Source organism: Falco punctatus, assembly GCF_963210335.1.
Source record: "Falco punctatus genome assembly, chromosome: 3".
NCBI classification, from domain to species: domain Eukaryota; kingdom Metazoa; phylum Chordata; class Aves; order Falconiformes; family Falconidae; genus Falco; species Falco punctatus.
The window spans coordinates 8,545,833-8,562,266 of NC_137582.1; the positions used below are offsets into that span (position 1 = coordinate 8,545,833).

The following is a 16,434-nucleotide window of genomic DNA, read 5'->3' on the forward strand; positions in this document are numbered from 1 at the left end:
TATCTGACCCAACTCCACTGAAAATTAGTGTTTGATGATAACGCTTTAATGTTTTAGGAACTTTTTAAAGGAAATTTATTAAATTGAGATTTGAAAAGGGGTAAAGCAAAGGGAGCTGTCATAGCTGACATAAAACCAACCACAGAGCAGCAAGGAACAATCCTGCTAAACCAGTGCTGGACATATATGAAAAAGAAAACCACTGTTGACGACTATATTTAATAATCCAGTTAATGTAAGGTGAAGAGAGATATGATGCCATTTCAAGAGGATAGGGTGAGAGTGAGATAGAATAAACTTCAGGTGTTTGTGAGTTTCCCCAGTTTTCTTTATCAAAGATATATTTGCTTTACCAGAAAGGGAGGCTTCTCAAGGCCTGGGTTATTAACGTGCATTGGAAAACTACCATCAGCTTTCATAGCAAGATCACTGTGTCCCACCAGACTCTTGTCATCCCTCCTGCTGTTATTATCATAGTCTGTTTCCTGGGAACCTATTCTTGCACCTCTGAGTACCACATTCTTTATATAGCTTCTCTTTCTTCCTAATGATTTGTGTTTCTTTTCATTCTGTTCCTCTTAGCATTCTCCCTCTTTCATTCCTTTCCTTTTCTTCATCTACCACAATTTAATGCTTCATCACTTTCATATCCATTCTCTTCCTTCCTTTGATGCTGCAAGGACATCGTCTTTCTCACTTGGGACACCTGTGTAATTTTTTCTTTTTAATTGAAACAGACCCCCCGCCCCCATGAAAACACTCCAGTGCTCACATGAATGGGATGTATGTGCTCCCACACTCTACCGTGTCATTATCCCGTTTTTCTTTACTTTGTTTTTGATTGTACGCTCTTTGCATCAGGGGCTCTGTGTACAGTATCTCAGCATACCGTAAGTAGCTAGCCCAGTAAGAGCCAGTTCTGTTTCCAGTTTCAGAGTCTATGTGTCTACACTGCAGAAATCGCATGCTCTTAACTGCTTCATGGAAATAAAACTCTGCAAGGTTTAACTCGTGTAACTCAGGATGTCATCGTTCTTGCAAACACAAATCTTCCAGTTAAAAAGAAACATATATTGCAGCATATATTTTTGTATATACGTTGCAAATATGTAAGTTTTCAGCATACTTTCAAAGGCATTGTCATTTTCAAGCCAATGTGAAAAGTTGCAGCTTCTGAATGACTCCTCAGAATCATAACTGGTTGATTTAGAGGCAAATGTAGAGTTTACTACTGCTTTTTCCTGTCTTCTCTTTTTATTGCTTTTCTTCAGAGATGCACCATATTGAAGAATGAGTTTCAGACCTTCTCCTCCTTTGTATGAATAGAAACTTTCACTAACGTCCACTTGATTTACAGAGATTTAACTCATTGAAGGCATTGGGTTTGGCATGTGTCACTGCATGAGTATTTGTTGAGGTAATAATTTCGTAGTGAAGTTTTGAAGCTGAAGTGGTGTTCTGAAGGGTAGAAAGCTTTAATCTGCTTTTATGTTGAATCTTCAAGCCTGGTAGTTGCGGGGGCTGAGGCACTACTCTTTCATGTAGATAATTTCTTTATCAACATAAAATGCAAACTGTTCATCGCCATATTTATTACTGGACTTGGTATTTAGCAGAAGTCAAAGACATATGTTTTACAATACTAATATTGCAGTGGATCGTTTAAAGAGGCTTCTTTTTCTCCCAGCCAGATGGGAGCTACGGTACTGTATCTTGTGACTTGGTCAGATTACTTTAGGAGCAGCTGTGGTTCAGTCTCTCTCAAATGTATCATTTCAGTATTGATGGGGAAAAGAGCCTTCCTGTAAACATCAGAATTGTTGATGTACACCAGACAGTTCCGGGGCTGCAGGGGCATCTTTCTGCTGCAGATGTGTCAGCTGTCAATACTTTTTAAGGCAATGACTACACTGGTTGACATATGTATAATGTAAACAATGTTTACTGTCCTGTATCCCAGCAGAGTGTGATTTGGGGTCTGTGGGTGCTGAAATTCATCTCTGTGCTGTTGTGCTGAATGGCCCGGACTGGGAGCCAAAGCTCAGAATGGAAACTTTTATGGAAACATTCATAAGAAATGTATAGGTCTGAGATTCAAAGCAAGGAAGTATCAAAGCATCTGTTTACAATAAATTGCTGTATCCCACTTAAGTTTTGAAGTTACAAATTTAGATACTAGAATTACATTGTCCTTCAACTTTCAGAGTACGGTATATTCAGAACGGTCTCCAAAGCAGATGATAAATACTCAAATACTCAGTTTTTTTGGATGAATAGGCTTTGTTTCCAAATTTAAATCAGATGTTTTATTCTTTTGATGCATGCATTTACTCATTGACCACATTAATACTATGTCCAGCACACTGAATGTACTTACAAAAGAAAGTTGTGGCTAACTTGGTTAGAAAAATGTTTGAAATACTTTCCTTTTTTTCTTTTCCCTCCCCACCCCATCCCCCCCACCCGCCCCCACCCGTGAAGGTAAATAAGGATGCAAACCCACTCTTTTTCCAGAAAGCACTTTTGACCTTTCTTGATCAACAGTGTGCTCCAGCACTGATCCCAAAATCCAGCTTTTTGACACAGGTCATTTCAAGTCTATAAGCGTTAGGTAGGTTCTTAGTTGCTGTTCTCTGAAGGCTGCCAGCAAGTGCTAAATGTAATTGTAAATGCAGACACACATTTGCTGAACACTTGTCTGTGGCCATTTATTTATTTCTCAAAGTTTTTAGTTTGTTTATGCAATTCAATGACTACCCACAGGGCTTTGAACTGGTGACCCAGGTTCTGAGTTCTCTTACCACTCCCTTATGTTCTTCAGTCCCCTTGGATCCTTAATACATATAGAATACAGTGTTTCTATATATGGGGTTGAGATGGCACTTTAAGCAACTCTCAGAAACCTATAAAAAGATCACAAAGTTTATTAAGAATAACCTTGGCATTCTGTCCTCAGGCATACTGATTTTGTGCATGCATGTTACACTCTTTCACAGATGTTTTATATTTAGTTCAGTGTGTAATTTAAAAGAAAAAAAAAAAAAAAAAAAAAGCTCTATCCCATGGTTCATTTTTCCTATATTAAGAAAATACTGCAAATAAAACCAATACTGTTAAGTGGAACAAATATACCAGATAGTAAAATTCAATTACAGTTTTCTAAGAATATTTGTAGCATGAAGAAAAGCTAAAATCTAGTCTTTCTTAACTAAAATTTCCATTGTTTTGAACAGCCTGAGCAGACTTTTACTCAGTACTTTTGCTAGATATGTGATGATGAAACCATTCTGCCAAATCTGAGTTCACTGAAATTTGGTTGCAACAACATTTCTGTAAAAAATCTTCAAGCTTAAGTAACATTTCAATCATTAAACTGGAAAAGCCATTTCATTTCCATTTAGTAAACTTGTATCTTTTCTTGTTAACTGTCTTTTTATTTCTCCCTAAAATATTAATAGTAACCTTGGTACTTGTTTACCATAATTTTTGAGTATTTAACTATATCTGTTGAAAATAGTAAATGGAATATAAATTAATTGCATTCCCTGTTACAAGTAACAGTTCTTATTCCTTTTCTGGGTAAATAGTACTCATTTAGTGCATAAGTAAACCTATCTAGCGTAGATCTACCTTGCTGTAATTCTAAACAAACGTTACAGAAGTCCTGATTGTCACTGTTGGAAGAAAAAAATAAAACCAAAAAAAGCCCTCTGCCTTTCGATAAAGAACCCCTTTTCTCTATTACTGTTTGAGAAGCTTTCCTGTTGGGATACAACTGTGCTTCCTACTCTCATTTGTAAATAGTTGGGTTTTTTTAATCTGATCTCCTAGACGGTGGGGTTCAGGTTTTCTATAAAACAGATCTTTTGGTAATTTGGTCCTTCTACCTCACTGAAGGAAGACATATGTCAAATAAATAAAGTTAAAATGTTATATACCTGGTATGTCAGAATAAATACAGAGGTTAAGAGCTGGTGAGGAGTAGGTATGTGCTGATAAGGAAAACGTTCAAATGAGCTTGCTAATTGCAATGCTTTTTAAACACTGTCACTTCTCCTTGCTGGTTTTGTGATTCACTGTAAAGACTTCTATCCCATTTTTTGGTCCTCACTGCATGTAAATCGATTGAAATTTCCAGACACCATCACTTTCTTCTATATTTGTCTTTGTGTCTCCTCATGCCCTTACCCCCCCTCCTCTCTTTTGTTATTATTTGGAATGGAAATGTCCTTCATCTGCTGCACAGAACATGTAAGCAACTAAATTCAGGTCCATCAATGGACTACAATCCTACTCTGAATAACCCTTCAGATGTAGCACATAACAATTACCTGTCAGTCTTTCTTACCCTGAGAGCCAAAATGTAACAGGCAAGGACATAATCTGAGTTCCAGCAGCCTTGAACGTGAGTAATCCTGGCCAAGGTGTAGAGGAGATCCTATGTATAGCAGAATGGAGCACAGACATGAGGGCAAGCATCTGGATGTGTTTAATAGGTAAAGTTAAAAAACCCCAACAACAAAGGAAATATCAGAAACTTCCTCCCCCTTCCCCCATGGAAGCATTTTTCTCCAAGCTTGTTATTTAAACTTGGTGGATTTGTATATTTATTTGGTTAGATTTTTTTTTTTTTTTCACTCTGTCTGGAACTCCCTGGAGCATTATCTTCCAACAAACAATGGACATTTTTTGTAAATGTTTTCTAAAGGTCACTCTTTTTTAATCAACTCATTTTTTTTCCTGTAATAACTGTATGACATTTTTTTGCCCTGTTTGTGATCAATGAGCATGAATATTTTAAATAGAAAACTCACACACTTAACTGTCTTTCTAAATGTTGCTGTTACAGTTGTGTGGAGGGGTTGGAAAGGGGATGCTGAACATTCAGAATTACCATTCATTTCTTATTGCCTGGTGGCTGTACAGCCCTTTCTGTGATACATGCTTAGGGATGCTAGCTCAGGTAAAAATTAATTTTCTGTTGAATGGAATTTCTCACACCTATTTCTAAATATGTGCATGTCTTTTGCCTAGTTTAGGTAAGAACTGGGTTCATGTTGTTCAGATACTTAGTGACAGGAGATTAATTGAACTAAGAGCTGAGATTTAATGAATCTAACTTGATATAGTCTTACTGGTTAAAGAACAAGTGAAGCCGGTCACCATGCAGCCTACCTCAGTTATTTCCATCAGTGCAGGCTCTACCAAGCAAAACACAAACTGATCTATCTAAAAATTTTTGAATGCATTTTTTAGGTGCACCAGGCATTTCTCTTTCTACCAGCTGTTTTTTAGGTATTCTTTGGACAGATACCGTGGTAGAGAAATAGCTTTTTATCATTTCAAAGCATAATTTAGTATATATTATTCTTTTACTGTCCGCCTCTGACTTTTTGTCTCTATGTCTTCTGTAAAAATGATTAATTAAAAACCAGAACTTAATGGCTTGTCCCATTTAAAATTATAAAACATACAAGTGCTGAAGGTTATATCCTTTGTATGATTTTCCTGCCCTCCTTTTTTTCAGATTCTAAATCTGAATTGTAATGGTCTGGTACTACTGATGTCCATAGTTAAACTAGCCATTTTAGGAGCTGTTCTTCTAAATTTTCTGATAGGAAATTTTCCCCCTCCCTAGTAGAAATAAACTACAGTATTTGTATTGGAAAATGTCTCTTTCATACCTCTTTAGCAATGATGTCCCCAAATATAAATTGCAGTTCTTGCAAAGAAACAAATTTGGGTGAGACGGATCTATGGAATATATGGATATATTTTTTAAAAGTGCAATACATAAGGCATGAATGTGATGTTTTAAATAGCTTGTCAGGAAATAAAAAAAGAAAGTGGTTTTTAAAGCAAATCTACCAAATATAATGTTTAGTAGCATAAATACCCCTGAAGCCAAACATTTGAAAAGGCAGAGAGCGCCATAAAGCCAAGATGGATGTTGTGAGTAGGATGCAAGGTAAAACATAATGCAAGGAAACAGAGAAATATCTCCTGTCAAAAAAGAAAGTGTTAGTAATCAAAAATATTGTTCTAGTTTTCAGATTTTTCTCAAATATATAATGATGGATTAGGCTTTTCCAACATTATTTTCTTTCCCTGTAATCACTTTTAAAACATTGTTAATTCATTATTTTTGTTCTGAATATAATTTGGAATACAAATGAAAATTATAATACTCGTTTTCTTGATTATACAAAATTATATAGCTCTCAGATACTGAAGCAAAACACAGCCACAGGAAGGGAAACTAAGTATCATTTGAAGTATGACCTTGTAATTCTAGATGAGAATATAAACATATGTGTGTTGGAATTTGATATTCTAAACCCGTAAAAACTTCTTAAGCTCTCTACGAAACCAAATGTTATTTGATAATCACTGACAAGAGATTTATAATTAGATAATCTTATTCAACCCTTTTTGAAACAATACACTGTGTTTTATGGAAGGCATTGGAAAGCAGCCCTACTACAGTAAAGCTATAACCTGGCTTTAATTTTGTTAAAATGGATTTCATGTTTACCAACCACACAATGGAAAGATGTTGTGGAGTCTGCTCAGTATATTGCCTCACAGTTGCAAAACCTACAGCAATAACTGGCAAAATCTGTTTTACAGTGAAAAAAAATGTAAATTTGAGAACAGTCAAACCTTGATGAAGGATCAATTTAACCTTCTCTGACTTCAACAGGAGCTGGATCAGGGTATGGCTGTGAAGTATGCTGGCTATGATTGATAGAATTAGAAGATCTCAGCATGTCGGTTTGATAAGCATTCATGAGAGCTTTGGAGTTTCACTGACTGTCTTAACAATGCCAAAGCCTCAGACCTATTACATCTTGTTTTCTACTGTACTGTTGGGTCTGGGGCTGAAGTGTCATACAGTGGCCAGGATGTTGAGTAATAGACAAGTTCCTTTTTGAGGGGTCATTAAGCCAAAGAAGTGCCCTGTGCTGGACAGTACAGCAGCTCTGACAATTTGAGACTTAGGTGAGGATTTGATTACTTGTGTGATGCTATCAGCTCTTGAGTTTTTTGTCTTGGACAAATTGATGTTTATCAGCAATTAAATTACTTTTGTTCTCTGCTGATACTTCTCTGCCATGTAATATTGAATATTGGTTTGTCTCCTTTTCCCCCTACATTGCCCACAGACAGGTTTCTCTTCCCAACATTTAAAAAGTCCTCCATCTGCCCAACATACAGGTCAAGAAATTGTTTCCTTCTTTCATTTTGTCCCCATATAGCAAATGAAGGGTAATGGGCTAGTGTAACTTCTTTCTGGGAATCCTGTTTCCTTCCACAGCTTCTTATCATCATATTCCCTTTTCTGTGCCTAAGGAAATAATGAATCACTGTCTTGATAACAACTAACTCAAACTTTTACAAGAGATTGGTTTGTGATCACAAATTGCTCTTATGTCAGATATTAACAGGGGATTATCATATCCATAAAAAGCAGCATTTGTAGTTTGGATTAAGGAATTGGTGGGGAAAGAGGCTATATTTCTTCTGGAATATAGAAGCAGTATATTTATTTTCCCTAACAATGCTAGCCAGTAATTATAGCCTTTTCTCATTCTCCTGCCTCAGGGGAACTGAACTCTGCTATCTGAGGGGAGGCTGAGCTGCTGCTGGCTGCTGCCATTTAACACTTAATATACTCTTTTGAACAACTCCTCCTTCTCTGGTCCTGTTTCTTTGCTTTCCCTGATAAGTATGTTCCTGAAATGCCCTTTAAAGCAAGTTTAGGTATCTGTGCAAACAATATGCTTTAAACACCTGGAGAAGACTAGAAAACATGAATCTTTAGTTCAAGAGAGGATACCTGCAACAAATTCTCCCTCCTCCCCATAATTGGATGCAATTTATTCCAACTGCAGATTGTATGTATTTAACTTTTTCCTTGGCTTTTTTTGTAACACACAATTGAGATTATAGTTGTCATATGAAAAAAATATTTTTACCTTTAAAAGTGATCTGTAACTCAAAAATACCAAGCTTCCTGCACTGTGCCAAAACCTATGTAGATTAGCTAGAATGCCAAAGAAAAAAAGATTTATCTTTTGCTTTCTATAAACACAATGTACATTTTCTAAATTTTTCTTCTTATTAATATTCCTATACAGCTATTATCTTTTTTTTCTTTATTGTTCTCAGTCTTTGTAATGCCAAAGAATGAAAATTTAACTAGTGGTGATTTTTAGTGGCAGATAAGAGAGTTCCTATTGTGTGTATATGATAGTAAATGCATCTGAAGAAATGCTGTCATTTCTGTCAGCATACACGTACATGAACACCTTAATTTTGCATATTACTGTCAGATAAATCTTGAGCATTGCTTAAAATTAGTTTAATACCCAGAGCGTGAGATGTTTACACATTCATCCATCCTTAGATGCTTTGGATGATGAAAGCAATACACCCCTCATGCTTTGAATGGACATTTCCTAATCACATCCATTTTTCAATTGTTTATTTCCTACTATTTCTCCTTTTATTTACGTGTTCTCTAGAACCAGACTATCTGCTATTGTTTGCAAGTCCTACAGTTGCCATTTCCACAGGACAGACTCACCATTTAAAAGAGACTCTTCCTTTCCCCTCAGCTATAAACTCTTGCTTAACAGTTACACCTCAACACCCATCATTTTAAAACAGTCATCAAGTCAAAGAGTACAACAGGATGCATCAGATCAGCTCATCTTAAAGATCTTTTATATTACACTAAATCCATGTATACTCACATGCTGGTTTTAAAAAAAAATCTTTCTTCATTCTTGTGTATGTTTTTTTCTTCCTGTGTAATGGTTGTAAAGGGATCCATGTAATGGTAAAATGTAATGAAAGGAAATATTAGTCCAATTATATACAGTAACTCTTTAAAATCAGAGTGAAAGCAGCCCTCTAAAATGACATTATCTGCAAAATATGATTTTATTCCACTGTTTAGAAGGCTGATGAATTTAGAAGACCTGATGAAATGAGAGCTATGCAGGATAGACCGAAAAGAACACAGTAGTACTATATAAGGATTAATTGTGAAAGTAATCATGTTAGTTTTCTAATTATTCAAATCTTAATTACAACTGTGTTGGCCCAATTAGTTCAAAACACAACACTAATGTTAGGGTTGGGTGGATACTCGGCATCTGTGCATAAGTAAGAGGCATCTGTTGCCAAGTGGTGGAGTGATGGAAAGTGTCAACTCACCAGCTGTGAAGTCAACAAAGCTCTTAAAAAACAAATTTGAGCCAACACAATGATTTAGCACACTTGGGCAAGTGTAAAGCTTATTGCACATGTATACTTTAGCTATCTGTTGTCACCTAGTGGGACTGAAATCTATAGCAACCATGCACATTTAAGTCTTTGCTTTTTTAACAGTGCCCTGTCTGACAGGGATCTGCAGTGGGCTGCTTTTTGGCTGTTGGTTTGTTTGTTTCTTAAGCAAACTACAGAACAAAATATCCCTAGGATGTTCAGAACATGCAATGTCTTAAGGTGATTAAAGCATTTTGTAAGTATTATATACAGACAAAAGGATAAAAAAATAATGAAACATTGAGGAATGTCTTGTTTTAAAAGTTTTAGCTTTCTTTCCTCACACCAGTTCCCCCATTCTCTACGTTTCTGCAGGAAGAGATAGCTGTATTAAATAACAGTTGTACCTTGTCCATTGTTTATTGCTATCCATTCCAGAAAGACAGGGTTTTTTATGATTCTGACTATTGATACTGACCTTAGTAATTTCTAGTATTGGCTACAGAGGTTGAGGATATTTATAGTGTTGCTAACTTTACCATGGTGTGTTTAATATTTATGCATTATTAACATTTAATGATAACGTGTAAACTTCACTGAAAGATAATCAATTGGCAGCAAGAACATAAGAAGGTGAACATTAAAACCTAAGACAAAATTGTATTGAAAACTAGTGCATTCACTTTTGACCTAGTTCTGAATTTTATGGCTCTTTTGCGAGTGACTTCATTTGCATTACTTTCAAGTTTTTATTTATTCACATTTCACAAAGTACAGATGGAGGAGTGTTTAGATTCATTGTAGTCTGATAATGTTGTTAATTTACATGAAATGCATAGAGTTTGGTACAGTACTGCAGTGTAATAGAAAATGAGCTCAAGTTTCAACATTGCCTTCATAAGACTTTTCAATTACATTAAAATAAAATTAAGCAGCGCTATGGGGCATTTCAAGCATTCTGGATCTGAGTTTCCTTATTTGTAAATCAAAAGAAGAAAAAGCCTTTCATTTCCTTGCTGTTTGAGCAAATAGCCCTTTTTAGCTATGGTTTGCACTTTTAATAGAGAGCCTTTTGCTTTAAAAAACATATGTCTATGCCTGCATGGTAATACTTGATCTATCCTATTAAAGCAGCACCATGACTGGACCAAAGAAGCTAAGCAACTTAACCCACCTCTGTAAAAATATCTATAAATAAACACGACTACTTCTGAGCAGATGTAATGAAGTGCAAACTTTATTGGTTGTAAACTGAGGACTTTGGTGACTTGAAAAGCACCTTTTTTATAGTCATAATTTATCTGGGTCTTTCAACATCTGCACATTTCACAGTCACGAGGCAAATTCAGCATTTGCCCACGTTATATTGCAGTTTGTGTACAAATGTGTGTGCAGTGAGGTAATGATACAGACAGTAGTAGTACGTTAGGTTTAGCTGAGATTACCTGACCAATTCTACTTAAGATTACGAGTCTTCAGCAGAAGCTCCTGCAAGATCTAAAGCTGCCACCTTCACCACTGAGTCACCAGTGTCATGAGTCTGACTATAGTATTTCTGTAAATGGGGAAGAGAAGGAGCAGAGTGAGACACACAGCAATTAGTTCCATGTGCTTTAGTGGTTTGGATTTCAGCTTCCTGTTGCAGCTCTGGCTGTATTTCACCTGCAAAATGGTCTGTCCCTTTAAATCATACTGCCAATGTGAATACCATGTGTATACTTTAACTAAAACAACTTACCAATTCAAGTGGGCTGTCTCAGCTGTAAGACATGAACACAGAAGTGATAAAGCATGGCACTGCTTCAGTAAAATGGAATAAGAAATCATTTTGACAGAGCTTAGATCTCGGTCTGGGTTGTTGAATGGGTTTAGTTGTGGGATTTATTTATCCTCCCCGAACCCCCACCCCCCCATTTCCTTTCAAGGTCGATGTTCCTTATTTTGTGTAGAGTACATCTTACATGACAGTACAGGAAGAAATGTGAGCTGGCTGAGTTAATGCTTTTGGGGTCAAAATGGACTCTTGAATGCAGGGAAACGGTACCTGAGAAATGGTCCCCATAACAGTGACCCCATAAATGCAAACAGTGACTGAATGTCAGATGATCAGACTGCAAATTTTTACTAGGGGCTTGTTATAAATTATTTTGAAAGTAAAAATTTCAGTCTGTCAGTAAAGGGAAATACTTCCCCTCTCTTTTGCTTAACTCCTTTGACTGCATGGAATGAAAGGAGAGAGGAAGCTGTTGCTGTGATGATAGAATAAAGATTCTAAGTTATGTCTGAGAACTGATTTTCATTTATTGGGTCTACAGACACCTTTTAAATAGCAGAGGTATTCAGGCAGTAAGAACTAGAAATAATACATTTATTTTTGTTGATTTCCCAGTCTGTGCTTTGCTAATGCAAGAAACACTATAAAAGTGGGTAGCAGTGATATTTATTTTTTTTAACATGACATGACATTTTCCTATGATAAGATCAAATTTTTAAAATCCCTAATCAATAATCATGCAGGTGACAGGCTATAGAGTGTCTGTAAGACTAGTTCATCTTTTTTTAAGCTCTCTCAGGGTGTGAAAGAAGCAAAGCTCTGCTCCTCTGATCACAAAGGGAGTTAATGTTTCCTGTGCTGCAGTTCCATGCTACGTGCTAGAACAATCGTAGTGCCTCAACTGCATGTAAACCAGGCTAGAATAAGTCTTTATCTAACCACCAGCCCTGTACAATTTTCTGTGTTATGTACATGTACATAAATAACACTACCATATTTGTGGGTAAAAATTGTACCAAGTTAGACATTGTCTCAAAATCGAACACCTTATGTTCAATGTGTATCAACTGTTTTACATTTTTCTTTGCAATAAATGACTGATGTTCACCTAAAACTGTGGTAAAATAGACAGAGCGTTTAATCTGCCTCATGTAAGTAAGATAGAATGTCTTTAAATTGTTTGTTCCAAACCCAGAGGATTGTAGTCTCATTGTTTTGCTCTGTTGTGTTTAAATTGTCATTTCTTTCAAGAATTTCTCTGTGAAGACCACCTAGGTAACATTAGCAGTTGCAGTTTGAGAGTGCTTCTTGAAACTGCACGCAGCGTGTAAACTCTTCTCTCAAGTAGATACAGTATATCATGTATCAAACATACAAACTAAATCAAGTGACTTCAGTGAGGTTATTCCAGAATATTGTTAGTTTCCATAAGGCCAGAAACTGGAAGCATCTGTCTGATAGGATTACATTGGCATTTTCTGCTGTTTCAGGTTGAACTGGTATTGTCATGTAAATGGAAGAAATCATAAAAGGTCATATGCCTAGGTATCTAGACATCTTGTAGTTTATATTTCATCACTGAATGCTATTCACACTGAGATCAATGACACATTTACTGGGACAATTCCTTAAATAAGTTTTATCAACTATACTGGGTTTAGAGCAACTATTTAATCTTACATTATGTTGAAAAAATAAAGAGAATATCATATCTTGATCCACTAAAACATTTGTCATATTGATTCCAGTGATACTGGATCAAGATCTGATACTCTGTATTTCAAAAGTGAAAGAAAACAAAACAAGTCTTATGAACACAGGAGGAGCTAGCTGTCTTTGTAGAGAAGATATCTTGTCAGCATCTCACTCAATATTATGATCATCAATGTCACAATCACTCCTTTGAAGCAAAAGCAATTATAAGAAAACAGATTTAGATTTTCAAAAATTTGAAGGTATCAGGAGGCAGTGTGCACTCTTTGTGACAATTGTCTTCTTGTATTGCTCTGTAGTTGAATTTTCCCACTAATAAACTTGCGTCATCAGCGTACCAACACAGAAAGCATAGAGTGTTAAATACAGCATGACGCTTTTAATGTAAAATATTATTTTCCAGTGAAAAACCGAACTATGCTAACCATGGCAGAGCAATATGCTGCTATGTTAATCAGTGTAGACTCTTACGTCAATTAACTTCAAATTCTACAATGTGGGATCACTAAGAAGGAACCGATTTCATACTGTCCTACACTAAAGTTCAGTAGCCATGTAATTCTTATGTAACCTGTATTAATATACAGAAGTTGAACAGAAGACTTAGACTATGTAGAGGTCAGGCAGTGTTTTACCCAGTGGGCTACAATGAAGACAATACAGACCTGTCACCCTGTATGCCATATCTCAGCAAAGTTTCTCTTTGGAGTTTTGCTTTGCTGAGTTGAATTTTTCCAGAGTCTCCTTCAGGACAGGAGCAGGTCAGACATGTGGTAGCATCAATTCAGTTTCTCAGTGGAAGAAAATTACAGTGCTTATTCTTTCTGAGACATATTATATTCCAGAAGACATGAGGAAATAGGCACTATTCTTGGCTATGCAAAAATCAAAAGTAACAGTTCTGAAGATAGTATGAAGGACACTGATGGTTCTTTCTACACTCCTATAACTTGCTATACATAAAGTCAAGACTCTCCCTTCTACCTGCACTACTATATCTGCACTAACAATAATAACTTGATTTGATTTCATTATGTGAACCTATTATTGCAAGAGACCCTCATTACCTTCTTTCAAGGAGTCTTATAAATATAAGATACTGGGCATAAATCTGTTTATTCCACAGCTCTTATAAACATTAATTCCTCTAACTGAATTTAAAGAAATAATTTACTGCTAGTGCAAATCAAATGGTGTATGTAGTGTTTGTGGTAATAGCTGGCCATAACTTCCTCTGTGTTATAATTAATACAAGTCCCCATTCGTACTATCTTCTAGCCTCTCCTCCTACTTGCTTAGAGTAGCTTTAACTTCAGAGTAAATTACAGACAATTCTTATTGCTAGTTCTGACTTGCCCATGCTTGTAAGGATTCTCTTTGAATTGTAAGATGAACATAAGTACTATAGTACCAGCTGGATTTTCTTCTGTGTATTTAGGACTAATTCAAGTCCCAGTGATGGAATCGGTTTTCTTATTGACTTCCCTGGAGCCCTTAGGCAGTCCATTTAACTCTGGTTTTCTAACCACTATGCAGCAGGTAGGGAGAACTGCTATATAGCATATCTCAGCTATTAACCACTTCAACAACACGGAGTGGGAGTAGATGCAAATGTATCATTGAAGAGGGAAGAGATAGTAATTACAGATTGTGGTTCCCCCTTTCATCATGAAAATGAACAAGTTCTGTATCAATAAAACAGGCAAATACTCTAGCATTATTCCTCCACTAATTCTATAAGAAGTTCTATAAATGAAATTAGCAGTCATCATAAAAGATAAATTGAAGCAATCAAGGCACAAATGCATGCTGCTTTATGCTACCCACCTTTAAGTGTTTGGGTTTTTTTTTCCTGAATTTTATACCTGCTAAACCTGAAATCCCACAATGTTCTCTTGTTTTGATGTAACAGAAACTTTCTCATCCTAATAATTCCCATCAGTACTGATGTTCTTTCTTCTTGATGAGACTGAGAAGCAGAGAAAGAGATAAGGTTCTTAATGAAATGACTGTGTATGTCACTTCCATGCACACTGCTCAAACACTGTCTTGCAGATAGCCAGAAAATAATTTCCAGTTATATATATATATATATAATATATATAATAAATTCCCAAGAGCAGAATGCTGTAAGAAATATGTACTTGGAAAGAAAAAAAAAATAAATGGGAAGAGTAGGATAACATGTTGGTTGTCATTTTTAGCAGTAAGCAAATGTGAATTTCCTTAGTGTATTGTAACTTTAAAAATTCAAGTCTAAGTCACCACCATGGATCACCTATCCTTAAGGAATATAAAATTAAAGACTGTATGAAGCAACTAGTCCAGTAGCTGCTTGTTTCAGACAATAAAGATGAAGTGTAAGTGATCTTTGTATACATTAAAGAGGTGTATTTGAAGTGCAGTATGACATTTTGGGGGGAAGCTTGCATATCTCAGTCTGATAAGAGAATTCATAACTTACGTTGCACTTACGTCTGCAAAGCTATGACAAAAATGAAAAAATAATGAAAGCTGAAGCTTATCCTATGAAATTGGTGATGATTCAGTTCAATTTAGAAAGGTAAAAAAATAAGTTCTGTGAATCACAGAGTCAAGAATGGTTGGGGGAAGTGACCTCTGGAGATCATCTAGTCCAACCCACCTCTGCTAAGGCAGGTTTGCCTGGAGTGAGCAGGTTGCACAGAATCACTTCCAGGCGAGATTTGAATGTCTTCAGAGAAGGAGATTCTGCAACTGGGCAGCCTTTTCCAGTGCTCTGGCACCCTCAAGGTAAAGAAGTTCTTTCTGATATTCAGATGGAACTTCCTGTGTTGCAGCTTGTGCCCCTGGCCCCTTGCCCTGTCGCTGGGCACCACTGAAAAGAGCCTGGCCCCATCCTCTTGACATCTGCCATTAAGATATTTGAATGCATCAATAAGATCCCCTCTCAGTCTTCTCTTCTCCAGCCTAAACAGGCCCAGCTGTCTCAGCCTTTCCTCATAAGGGAGATGCTCCAGTCTCCTATACATTTTCAGACCCTCTCCAGTAGTTCCTTGTCTCTCTTGAACTGGGGAGCCCAGAACTGAACACAGTATTCCAGATGCAGCTTCACCAGTGCCGAGTACAGGGGGACAATCACTTCCCTTGTCCTGCTGGCCACGCTATTTCTCATACAAGCCAGGGTGCTGTTGGCCTTCTTGGCCACCTGGGCACACTGCTGGCTCATGTTCAGCTGGCTGTTGACCAGCACCTGGAGGTCCTTTTCTGCCAGACAGCTTTTCTACCACTCTTCCCCAAGTCTGTAGCATTGTGTGGGGTTATGACTCAAGTGCAAGACCCAGAACTTAGCTCCATACTGTTGGCCTCAGACCTTTGATCCAGCCTGTCCAGACACACCCACCCAATGTGGTGTTGTCTGCAAACTTAATGAGGATGCACTGGATCCCTTCATCTGTATCATTGATAGAGATATTAAAGAGAACTGGCCCCAATACTGAATCCCGAGGAACACCACTCGTGATTGACTGCCAGCTGGATTTAACTCCGTTCACACACAGCTCTTTGGGCTCAGCCCTCCAGCCCTGTTTTTATCCAGTGAAACGTGAGCCCATCCAAGCCATGAGCAGCCAGTTTATCTGGGAGAATTTTTGTGGGAAACTGTGTCAAAGGTGTCACTAAAGTCCAGGTAA

At 36.9% G+C, this 16,434-nt stretch overlaps 1 protein-coding gene across 3 annotated transcripts in view; it reads left to right on the forward strand.

The window, feature by feature from the left end:
* Window positions 1-16,434, forward strand: part of CDH12 (cadherin 12) — a 321,664-nt gene that overhangs the window by 88,236 nt on the left and 216,994 nt on the right. The window lies entirely within an intron of this gene.